Below are 4,514 nucleotides of genomic sequence, written 5' to 3' on the forward strand. Positions count from 1 at the left end.
CTGCCACGTTAATCCACTTGTAATGTCACTTAAGGTGGCGTTAGTTTTTAAAGGCCCGACACAAAGTCATTAAAGCTTAATCCCCATTGTAACTGTTGAGAGTGGGAAATCTGATTACAGTAATTGAAAAGGGGGACCTTGAAGAGGTGATTAGATATTTGAGGACCATGCCATAGTGAATGGATTAATAATGGTGGTCATGGGCATGGCTCTGAGGGCTTTAAAAGGAGGGCACATGAGAGTGGCTGGCCTCTCTCTCTCTCTCTCTCTCCATTTTCTGCCATGTGAGACCACTGTAAAGCCACCACCAAAGAAGACCCACTGGGTGTGTTTCCTGGACTTTGGACTTCCCGGCCTCTGAAACTATAAGCAATAAATTTCATTTTCTTGCAAATTACCCAGTTCCATGTATTTTGTTATAAGCAACAGAAATGGATTAATACAATCTCTATGTACTAAAATATATTAGTTAGATATGTGTAGGACAAAAGCAAGTTTTAATATGATGAATTCCTAAAAATCATTAAGAAAAAGGCAAAAGCCCCATAGAAAAATGAGCACAGTATATGAATAGGCAATATACAAAAATATAAGTAGTCAATAAAATGTGAAAAATTTTAACTATGTCAATAATCAGAAAAACAAAAATTAAGACAATTAGATACCAATAAAATTCTATCTTTCACCTACACCAATGGCAAAAACTAGCAGACAATATCAAATGTTGGCCAGAATATGGGGAAAGTGATTCTCTAATATGATTCTCATGGGAGAGAAGTTAATAGAACCACATTGAAGAGTATTTTGGCAATATCTAGCAAAATTGAAAATATGCATACCTTACAATCAAGCATTATCACTTTTAGATAATTGTCTTAGTTCATTTTGTGCTGCTTTAATAGAATGCCATAGACTGGGTAAATTGTAATGAACAGAAATGTATTTGGCTTATGATTCTGGAGGCTGGGAAATTCAAGATCAAGGGGCTGCATCTGGTGAGGGCCTTCTTGCTGTGTCATAACATGGCAGAGACATAACATGGGTGAGGAAGAGCAAAAGAGGGCCAACCTCAATTTTATAACAAACCCACTCTCAAGATAACAACAGTAATACATTTATGAGGCAGAGCTCTCATGACCTAATCGCTTCTTAAAGGTCCCACACATCTCAACACCATTGCACTGGGGATTTAGTTTCCAACACATGAACTTTGAGGAACACATTCGAATCATAGCAATAATTATTCTAGAGAAAGATTTTAATTATGCATTGTTTAAAATAGGAGAAGAATAGAAACAACTCGAATGACCAATTGTGGAGAAATGGGTAAAAATAAAAGAGGGTGTTGTATATGAGGGTACTTCAAAAAGTTCACGGAAAAATTGAATTGAAAAATAATATGAATCTTTCCATGAACTTTTTAAAGTATGCTTGTATATATAAAATAGAATGCTCTATGTTAGTTTAAAGGAATTAACTTAGACCTCTTTGTGTATCAGCTTGGGTAGATCTCAACAACAAAATGCCAAGTTTAAAAAAAAAAAGCAGTATGATAAAAATACACAACATATTACATTATACGAAAATTTTTTTAAAATTCTAAAATATATATACACACTTATATGAGTAGTATCTAACAGAAGTCTGTAATAATGGAAATGTTTTATATCTGCACTATATAATATGGTAGCCACTAGCCACATGTGGGCAGTATAATGGCTAGTGGCTATGTACTGAACATACAGCACAAATGTATTTATGTCTGGATATATAGATGCATACATATGTATATAGAAGTACAAAAATAAATTTGAGGGATGTGCAACAATTTCAGAATACTGGTCAATTCTGTGGAAGTGGGGACAAAAGAAAGTGGATCCGAGGGTAGCTGCCAAAGATTTTTTGCTTTATCGATACAGTTTATTTCTTTTTTTAAAAAGTGGAAGCAATTATGAGAAAATATTAGTTACTGTTGCTTGGATAGTAAAACTATGAATTTTTTTATTATTTATACTACTTGTTACATTTTAAATATCTCAAAAAGGCAAGTTCTAACACTGTTTTATTACATGATACTTTTATAATAATATATTTTATTTTCTACAGTATATTGTTATGTTGTTAATATAATCAAAATATAATCAATATAAAAAATAAGGAAGAAAAAAATAAAAGGGAAAGGACAGAAAAAGTGTTATTATAGTGACCTTCAGAAATTTGAAAGGCCCATTTGGAAGGAAATTTAGAGTTGTAAGTTGTCGGGTCCACCACCAACCAACCTGAACAGCCCTTAGCCTCATTATCAGTCTCTCCCTTGGTGGGCGAGTGAATTGCCCAGATTCCTCTTCCCCCCCAGCCCCCGTGGGGAGGAGAGGGGGGAAGAGAGCCGTGAAGAGAGGTGAGCACAGCCGCCGGCCCCAACCAGCCTGTTAAAGGTCACTCAGATGCAGGGGTTCTGACGAGCAGTTCCGTTTATTATCACACAAGCACTTGCTTTTAAAGGCAAATGGGGAAGGGAGGTTTTTTACATCCTCCAATCAGCTTAAAGGTTAGGAGAGCATGCATCTTGTCTCAATGCCTAGCTATTGCAATCACGCAGTGCTCGCGAGCGCGGAAGCTCGTATTTGGCCAATAAGGGCTAAGGCAAAGTTCCCGCAGACATTCCCACCCTACTTCCTCCCGGTGCTGTCTTAGGCTGCCACGTTCATATGCCCTTGTGGGCCCATAATGGTGCTGCTTGTAATGTCACTTAAAGTGGCGTTAGTTTTTAAGGCTGGACAGTAAGTCTCAGAGGATACTCCTAGAGCTATCGGGAGACAATTTCAGATTAATATAATAATAAATCTTAATCTAGAAGCAGTCCAACAAGGAAACAGGCAGCCTCAGAACAGAGTGAGTTCCCCAGCGCCGGGGGTATTCAAGCTTCAGATGTTCAATTGGTGTGAATGTTATAGAAAGGAATCCAAGTGATTAGACTGATTCAGTGTTTTCAAAAAATTTTCTAAGGAGCCCTAGTGGCTCCACTTAGTGGTGCCTCAAGAATGACAGTAGAGGACAAGGGAGAAGGTCAGCAAGATGAAGTCTAGTTGCCCAAGCCCCACCCAAAGCAAAGCATCACTTCTTTTATCTTTTTTGGTGAAAGATTTAATTTGAGCACATTATTCAACAAATAAAAAGAAGTTTGAAGAACGATGAAGCTAGACGAATAAACCAGTCATTTAATTAACAGGGATTTATTGACCCTACACTATGAGCCAGTCATTGTGCAAGGGAGTCACTGTAACTATGCAGTCATGAGCCCTGCTCTTTGGAGTTTATAGCAAATCGGAGGTCAAAAACATTAAATTACTTATGCATAGTTAGTTAATTAGTTATACCAAATGCTATGAAAATGTTCAACCAAACATTGAATTCACAGGAATGCATATTTTCATTTCTAAACTAATTTTTAACTAACTTGATTTTGTGCAATGTGTTTTATGTGTCCTTGAATAAGATATTGACTATCTACTTATCATTTTAACAAAAATTTACTAACTTTAGTGCTAGGCATAGGGAGATAGCAGTAAATAAGAAATGGGGTCTGAGGCCTCAAAGAGAGTTTATTCTAATAGGGAAGAACCATGTTTTTTATTTAGTAAATTAAATATTAGATGTGATGAGTATGCTTTTTGTTAATTACCACAAAATATAATAGTATATGAGCATGATTGAACATATATACAGCAAAATGAGTTATAAGTGAAGAAAAAGACTGAGAGGACATATGTGTAAATGTTACTAGTGTAGATCTCTGGGTAGTGATAGGATGATTTTATTTTCTTTAAACATGTGATGGTTAATTTCATGTGTCAGCTTGACTGGGATGCTGGTTTAAAACATCATTTCTGGGTGTGTTGGTGAGAGTGTTTCTGGAAGAGATTAGCATCTGAATCAGAAGACTGAGTGAAGAAGAACCACCCTCACCAATGTGGGTGAGAATTAATCAATCCACTGAATGAAAAGGTGGAGGAAGGGTGAATTTGTTCTCTCTCCTTGGACTGCGACATTCATCTTCTTCCGCCTTTGGATTGGAGCTCCTGTTTCTCAGGCCTTCAGACTCTGGGACTTACTCCAGTACCCCCACATCTCCTGATTTGCAGGACTGCAGACTTGGACTGAATTACATCACCAGTTTTCCTGGGTCTCCAGCTTGCACACAGCAGATTGTGTGATTTCTCCTTAATCACATCAGCCAGTTCTATAAGAAATCTCCTCTGATTTATATCTATGTATATATCCTATTGGTTCTGTTTCTGTGTAGAACCCTGACTAATACATAACGTATCTGTATTTTCCAAAATTAGCATGTATTACTCATAAACCAGTAAGAATATGGCAGAGTGAATTTAGGTGACTTTATTTTATTCTTTGAAGTCTTAAGAGTTTCACATATATGTTTATATTTCTGTTTATGTTATTTCTCATTGCTATTTGTTATGAACGTCATGAATTATAATTATTATATTGTCTCT

This window comes from Galeopterus variegatus, unplaced genomic scaffold, assembly GCF_000696425.1.
Source record: "Galeopterus variegatus unplaced genomic scaffold, G_variegatus-3.0.2 Scaffold4927, whole genome shotgun sequence".
In the NCBI taxonomy this organism is placed as follows: Eukaryota; Metazoa; Chordata; class Mammalia; order Dermoptera; family Cynocephalidae; genus Galeopterus; species Galeopterus variegatus.